Source organism: Equus asinus, chromosome 30 (assembly GCF_041296235.1).
Source record: "Equus asinus isolate D_3611 breed Donkey chromosome 30, EquAss-T2T_v2, whole genome shotgun sequence".
NCBI lineage: Eukaryota > Metazoa > Chordata > Mammalia > Perissodactyla > Equidae > Equus > Equus asinus.
Window position 1 is genome coordinate 8631996 of NC_091819.1, and position 8562 is coordinate 8640557.

The following is an 8562-nucleotide window of genomic DNA, read 5'->3' on the forward strand; positions in this document are numbered from 1 at the left end:
TATGTGGGGCGCCTGCCACAGCATGGCTTGCCAAGCGGTGCAGTGTCTGCACCCGGGATCCAAACCGGCGAACCTCAGGCCGCTGAAGCGGAACATGAGCACTTAACTGCTGTGCCACTGGGTTGGCCCCAATCCATTCCTTTCCTTTAAGCCCTGCTCAAATCATACCTTTTTTGTAGCGTGTTCCCTGGGCTCCAGTCTACACAGCTTGCCTCTTCACCTTGGCGTCCTGCACTTTTTATACATGTATCTCATGTTTCCAAATTGACTGTGACCGTTCTGAGGACAGGAGCTATGTCCTGTTTATTTTTCTACGTCTCACATACAGAAAGTGTTCAATATTTGTTCCCTTCTAAGAGTTTGTAATTTCACATTTTTTTTTTTTTGGAGATGGAACTTTTAAAATTTTAAGTTCTTTTAACTTTCTATGCAGCTGGGCCTTTAATGTAAAAAATATAAAGTCTCCAGGTCCACTTATATAGGTATTATATCACATTCTTAGAGATTCCACTTATGGGAGCACTGTTTGTGATGTTGATAAATGTTTATAAATGGTCCATATTTAGAAATGAAATGGACAGTAGTAAGGAAGAAGGCGGGAGGATGGCAGTCTGGCTCAAGTATCACAAATTGATATCTTCTTGTTCCCAGTCTGAATTTTAAGTCTCAGAAGCTCTTAACTGATTTGTGCTAAACAAATTCACTATTAATTTATAAGAGCAGATTCTACCCAAGGTATTCTCTTTCCAGACATTTTCACTCATAAAAAAAATAGTGTTAGAAATTTGACGAATAGGGAATAAGCAAAGGAATTTGAACATTTTAACGCCATCTTTTATCAAGCTACGGTACCTGAAGAGTTTTCCTTCTCTGATGAGCCTGAAATCATGATCTGGGATCTTAACATAGGACTAATTTTTGTTTTTCAGCTCTAGTTTTCCTAAAACTCTTCTGTGATCACTACTTTGGGTTTGCTCTTCTTATAATTTTACTCTCTCCTTTTAATATATCGTCGTAGTCTATGACAATGTCTGTGCTTCAGACCATGTCACTTATGATCGACTGCTTTTTACTCATCACGAACCGCACTGTAGAGTAGATCCCTTCTGGACCAGTCTTCAGCTTTTACGAGAAGTGAACTTTTAAGGAAGACTTTTAAAAGCCATTAACGTGGTTTGTATCCTTGCTTCTTAACAGCTATTAAGGCATTTGAATTGTAGCATACTTTGTAAAAAATGAGCCGAGACTTATAATCTCTAATAGGGAGTGCTAACAAGACGAATTCAAACATGCAACTCTAACAATCAATGAAGATAGTTGGGAAGTTGAGAGATCCGAGCAACTCTCATTCATGTTAAACTATGTTGATCAGTAGATCATTTTATTGATACTCAATAATCTATCAATTTCCTTCTCCAGCAACAGTGTTTATCACATTAAAAGAAATCTCTAAGTCGCTCTTTGATGCAGGGGAAAATTTTTTTGGAAATTTCTCAGATGTCAAGATTTGATATATAAATATTAATTGCTTTCTTTCAACTGGACACTGTGTTACAAGAGAAGTCATCCCTGTTTTAGAATAGCTGAGCCTGACCCTCTCTCAACTATGCATCATTGGCAAAGGCAACAAATAAAATTAATCTTTGAGGAGGTGAGTAAAAGAAAGACCCCCCCTAAATATAAATAAGACTAGAACAGGATGTGCCCATTAAAAAAAAAAAAAAACCCAACTGACCACAGCTGTTCAAAGCCAACTGAAGAATTCCTTTTCATGTTTCAGCAGGAATCCTGCTGGAGTGTATAAGGTGTTTAACGGTGTATGTAATGAAATCATCTAGAAACTGGTACTGGTAATAGGTCAAAAGACGCTTCAAGAAACGATGCACCAGTATTACCTGGTCAAATAGATAGATCTACAGTTTACGTTCTGAGTCTTCTTTGAGTTCGTTTGACCAAAAGGAGCAACCAGTGATATAAGGAGATCTGAAAAAATATAAGACGATTTTGTCAAAATATTTTTGATATTAGTTGTCATCACTCATTAAGCTGTCATTGTAAAATATAACACTTTTAATTATATCTTCACGAATATCTTATTTCATCAAACAGCTCATAAGCTCATTGAAAGCTTTCCACAAATTTTACTTCTTTGTATTTATTTTTTTTTAAAGTTAAAATCAAAGGTGTGGGTTTTATCGTAGGAAGATACATTAATTCTTTGAAGTCAGAATGAAAGAGTTGCATGATTTTTATATAAATGACTGTTTGAATATACAAAGTATCAAATATAAAAGCAGTGTAGCAAGAAAATAAATTGGCAGAAATAATTCTCCAACCAGTAGCAATAAAGACCACCATATGAAAGATCTATACACAAAGAATGAAAAAATACTATTATAAGATTTTACAGCACACAAGTGAATTCAATCTTAATTCATAACTATTATACTTCTTTCATCTGCAGGATTAGCGGACCCACACCGTCTCCTGTCAATTCATTGTGTTTATTATGTGAACCACCACAAGCAGGAGACGTTCTGGAACGCGGACACCTACAAGAAGCTGCTTTGGTAAGACACAGATCTTCAGTGTTTCTTTCCTTCACCACGTTGGGATCCAAGCTGTCTTTCTGTTGTGTTTTTCTTGGGGAGGAATGGACGAAGCAGCGCAAGTACACCGAGGAAGGGCAGCACCCAAGCCATCCTGAAACTGTGAGTGGGCGAACGCGCAGCTGCTCTCGGGGACCAGGAGCTGCTTCAGGTACGCGGGGAGGTGCACGTTGACGACGCGGGCCACGCTGTCCAGCTCCATCCTCACGTGCGGCATCCACCCCTCTCCTTTATTTCTCTTCTGTATGGAAAATAAACTTATATGGTTCTGAGCTTCATAAATATGTTTTGGATTTTCGATTGAGCAAAGAGATGTGTGGTTAAAAATATGATTTATTTACTACTTGGATTAGCAGTTTACGGAGAATGAGAACATAATTAGATACACTTTGTCTAATTTGAACATATTTCAGTGGATACCTAAGGGCCTAATCTAGATGCCACGGAATGATATCACTTTATTTTCTAAATGCAGAAGTATTAGCTTGCAAAAGGCTCTAATTAACAGCCTAGTAAAGAATGGGATTGATTTTATCAGGTGCCTAAACTTATGACTAATACACAGGTATTTGTTATATAGTCAAATTCTTCGCAGTTCAAAATGTGATAAATCACATAAGCATTAAATTACCCAAGCATGTAGAAAACAAGTTAGAAAAAAATTATATTAATAAAACGATCTCTAAGGGTTTTTTTTTTTTGCAAAAATATCAGGTGATTAGAGCTAAAATTTAATGATTTTTATGAGTATTTCTATGGTATAATTTTTGAAAAGACCACATAGTCCTAACTAGAGATTAAAGAAAATGTTGTATTCCCATGGGGCTGGCCCCGTGGCCGAATGGTTAAGTTCGCGCGCTCCGCTGCAGGCGGCCCAGTGTTTCGTTAGTTCGAATCCTGGGCGCGGACATGGCACTGCTCATCAAACCACGCTGAGGCAGCGTCCCACATGCCACAACTAGAAGGACCCACAATGAAGAATATACAACTGTGTACTGGGGGGCTTTGGGGAGAAAAAGGAAAAAAATAAAATCTTTAAAAAAAAAAAAAAAAAGAAAATGTTGTATTCCCAAAACACTCAAAATGTCCAATTCAGGCTGGCCTGGTGGCTTAGTGGTTAGGTTCTGGTGTTCTGCTTCCAGGGCCCAGGATTTGCTGGTTTGGATCCGGGGCCTGGATCTGCACGCCACTCATCAAGCCATGCTGCGGCGGCATCTCACATGCAAAATAGGGGAAGTTTGGCACAGATGTTAGCTCAGTGACAATCTTCCTTAAGCACAAAGAGGAAAGTTGGGAACAGATGTTAGCTCAGGCCCAATCTTCCTCAGCAAAAAAAACAAGTCCAATTCCATGGCTCTTCCTTAAAGCACATATAAATTATAAGAAACAAGAAACTTTGAGTGATGGGTGTTTGTTATTGCTAACTGCACATTTAATAATCTAACACTGATGAATTCTTTAGAAAGCAGCAACTGTGTTTACAAGACCCATGGAGGGAATAAAATGTCACTGAAAATTCCCATCAGTGTAAATTAGTTTATTAATTTACAAACAATGAAAATGGAGATTCACAAATTACTATCATTCACCATGTCTGTAGAATAGAAATCATGTCATATCGCTCGCTATTGATGATTTGAAAAGGAAGAAATATAATACAGTATATCAGGACTAATTTAATAGCCATAATACAGTATGGTATAATACAATATAGAACAGCTATAATAAAGTTTCTCTTCTCTCTCTTTTTTTTTTAAAGATTTTATTTTTTTCCTTTTTCTCCACAAAGCCCCCTGGTACATAGTTGTATATTCTTCGTTGTGGGTCCTTCTAGTTGTGGCATGTGGGATGCTGCCTCAGCGTGGTTTGATGAGCAGTGCCATGTCGGCGCCCAGGATTCGAACCAACGAAACACTGGGCCGCCTGCAGTGGAGCGCGCGAACTTAACCACTCAGCCACGGGGCCAGCCCCAAGTTTCTCTTCTCTTAAATGCCATAACTTATATCCCCCTTTTGTTCTGAATTTGCTGAAAGCTTATAATAGCCTTTGTGCATTTGTGTATGTATAAACTCAAAATTTTTTAGAGAGCTTTAAACTTTCTAAGTAAACCTGTTTCACACAATAGCAATTAGCCCTAACATGCTTCACACAGCCCCTCAGCTATCGCTTGGACATCTGGAGCAGCAAGTTTAGTATTTTACCAACGCCTCTTAATTTGGGGAAAATATCCTAGGTTTGGCCAAACTCTGTGCGCAGTCCCCAGTTGGCCCTTATTCTGCCCTGTGGCTTGCCCTTTGAAATCTATCTTCCTCCCCGCTCTCCTTTTTCCTCTTAAATTTCAAGTTTTCTCAAAAACCTCGCATGGTTTTTTTAGTCCTTAATCATCATCTTCGTTGTTTTGTTTTATACCACTTCAGCTCACCAAGAGCATCCTTTTTAAAGCTTAACATCTGGAACTGGGCACACTTCTGGGTGGTAAAAGCAGTCCATAGTCTCATATCTTTCTTATTCTGGACTTTAGTTTTCTGATAACACAGCCAAACAGGACTTTTGTTTTTAGCAGCTACCTAACCCTAGACTTCCATTAACCTTGTGGCTAGTTAACAGTCATAGATCTATTTTTTATGAGCTATTAATTCAGTTCTAATGCAACCTGAACTTCTGAAGTGTATACTTTTAAACTTAAACGCACAGCTTTACAAATACGTTTTAAAGATTTTATTTTTTCCTTTTTCTCCCCAAAGCCCCCCGGTACGTAGTTGTATATTCTTAGTTGTGGGTCCTTCTAGTTGTGGCATGTGGGACGCCGTCTCAGCATGGTTTGATGAGCAGTGCCATGTCCGCATCCAAGATTCGAACCAACAAAACACTGGGCCGCCTGCAGCGGAGCGTGCGAACCCAACTACTCGGCCGCGGGGCCGGCCCCATACAAATACGTTTTATTAGACTTCATCTTAATGGTTCTTTTCTTAGTATTCTACATCTAGCCTTAGCACCTCTCTCCAGTGCATCCTTAGGGACTGCTGCCAGACTGGAAATATCCTTTCTGTTTATTTAAATGCTCAAAAAACAAATTGAGTCAAGCATTTCAGCCTGGCATTTAAAGCCTTGTGTAACAAGGCACTTCAGTGGCTCTGGAGGGCTGCGGAGAGAGCATGGCAATGTGGAATGAGCATCGGCCAGTCCACAGGTCTAGTTTCTAGTCTGACTCTGATATTTACTAGTTGATAACTAAGCAAGTCACTCAGACTCAATTTCCTTATCTGTGTTAATGTGGGGACAAAGGTTTTGGGACTTTAAAAAAGATGATGCATGTGGAAATGAAGGCCTATAAAAATATAAGGTCTTGATGATACAGAGAATGTCAGGCCCTCTCTCGTGCTGTTGATCCTTTTATGATCTTACCCTGACCTGCCTTCCAATCTTGTTTTCTGCTACTGGCCTTGACTCCTTTCCTGCACATCTAAACGCATTTTATTTCTTGCTAGTCCCTAAACACATTCAGATATTCATGCTTCCATGTCTTTGCTAAAACTGGCTGGAATATTTCCTCCAGTCTTGCTCGCTCACTCTCTCCCTCACTTCCATCCTCTCTCTTCCTCACTTCTTCCCTCTAATTCAAGGCCAGACTCAAATGCCATCTCTTTCATAGGGCTTTGCTTTTCCTGATAGAGTTAATCTCTTTCTTCACAATATTCCTGTAGAAATAGATCAGCACCCTCAGTATTTCATTGTCATATCTTGTCCTATATTCTCAGTGGTCTTATTCCCATCCCTTTATCCAACACAAGAAGCAGGTACCATGTATTTATGTATTCCCACAGTGCACAGAATTGTGCTCTATTATGATTCACATTTTTAGAAATGACTCAGTTAAGACAAAGAGTCCAGTCATTGCTAAGCTCATGGTATCTTTTAAGTGGCAGGAAGGTCCCAGGCTGCCTGATTTCAAATCCTGGGCTTTCTACTGTGTTCCACAGCACCCAGACTTCGCCACGTCTGTCTGACGACTCTTGTTAAGTGTTTGTTAACATGAATTAACACTAATTCTCTTGTCTTCCTCAACTTCATCTCCCCACTTTAGTGTCCCTAATATGGAATTGTGTTTATCACTGTTCTGGTATTTCAAAATATGCTCTCATATCCCTTGGAGTGCATATTTTACTGTGCCTATGTTGGCCATTTTTGCTCTCAAGAATGTTAAGGTGAGGGGCCGGCCCAGGGCATAGTGGTTAAGTTTGCGCGCTCCACTTCGGTGGTCCAGGCTTTGCAGGTTTGGATCCCCGGGGGACAGACCTATGCACTGCTTATCAAGCCATGCTGTGGCAGGTGTCCAGCATATAAAGTAGAAGAAGATGGGCACGGAGGTTGGCTCAGGGCCAACCTTCCTTAAAATAATTAATTAATTAATTTAAAAAAAGAATGTTAAGGTGACATTCTTGTTTCCTCTAGTGTTTTTCTAACCCCCGAATCACTAGTTAGATGGTTCTCTCTGGTCGGGAGAAACCTACAATATCAACTCCTCAGGATTTCCTCTAACTTCTGAAAGAGGACCTTTGGTATGACATGTTCTGCTCTGATCAAAGTCCTGATAAAAGCCTGCTGATGTTGGAGCAGGCCTTCAGTCACGCTGGCGTGCGTCCCCAGGCACGCTCCTCCACTTATCTCAGATTGGTTCTCCTCGGTTGGACATTGTCCAGATCATTCTTGCTTCTGGTCTTCTATCAGCCTCTTGCCCTTGGGTAGCCAGATGCAGAAGTCAGTCCAGCTTTGGTCTTAGGGCGTTTATCCCCCTGTCCTTTGTCAACTAACGTCCAGTTCTTGGACCTGTGCTCAATAGATACATAATGTATTCTTCGACTTATGAACAATCATGCCTAAAATCGACATTTACCGAGTGCTGACTTTGTGATTATCTCTTTTCAGCATTGGAGCGCTGAAAATCTCCCCATTAAACAGATGAGAACAATGAGGCTTATAAAGGAGAGATGGGACTTGATTCCAAGCCTACCTGCTGCTCAAGCCCATGCTCTTGACCAGGGCCCAGTCACTGCTGTGTTTTCCTCCCTGGATGCTAATCATGACCTGACACTTCTACTTACATTGTTGAAAACCAGTTATTATTTACATTCAGTTCCTACGTGCATGTGTATGTGAATTGTACACGGATGGCTTTTGTATTTTTCTCATGGCAATAACAATTACACTAATAATATGCAAACTATTTAACAACCATTAAAAATATTTGCAGGTGTTTCTTATCCCTGGACTGAATATAAATAAAAACATCAGTGCTAAGCATGAATTTTGTAATAATAACAGATGACATACATAGAGTTTTCTACGTGGTGGGGACCATTCCAGGTGCTGTTCATGGATTATTTCATTGATCCTCTCAATAACCCAGTGTGGTAGGGTTATTGTTTTGATCCTTTTTCTTTTTTTTTTTTTTGAGGAAGATTAGCCCTGAGCCAAATGCTGCCAATCCTCCTCTTTTTGCTGAGGAAGACTGGCCCTGAGCTAACATCCATGCCCATCTTCCTCTACTTTATATGTGGGATGCCTACCACAGCATGGCTTGACAAGCGGTGCCATGTCTGCACCTGGGATCTGAACCGGCGAATCCCAGGCCACCAAAGCAGAACATGTGCACTTAACCACTGCACCACAGGTCCAGTTCCTATCCTTTTTTTAAAAGATGGGGAAAACAGAGGCATGGAGATGTCCTTTGTCTTAGATCCTTGCTACTCAAGCAACTGCGTCTGCTTCACCTGGGAGCTTGTTAGAAATGCCGACTCTCAAGCTCCCCTTCATGCCTATAGAATCAGAACGTGCATTTAACAAGATTCCTAGGAATTCACATGCACATTAAAGTTAGAGACGCATTGCTCCAAATCACACCGCTGGGGAAGATGGAGCTGGGGGTCAATCGCATGCAGTGAAACTCTGTGCC

The 8562-nt window shown here is 40.4% G+C and overlaps 1 pseudogene; it reads right to left on the reverse strand.

Moving 5' to 3' along the window:
- Window positions 1-2443: 2443 nt before the first annotated feature.
- LOC106836728 (CDGSH iron-sulfur domain-containing protein 2 pseudogene) lies at window positions 2444-2876 on the reverse strand (annotated as a pseudogene).
- Between the last annotated feature and the right edge of the window lie 5686 nt (window positions 2877-8562).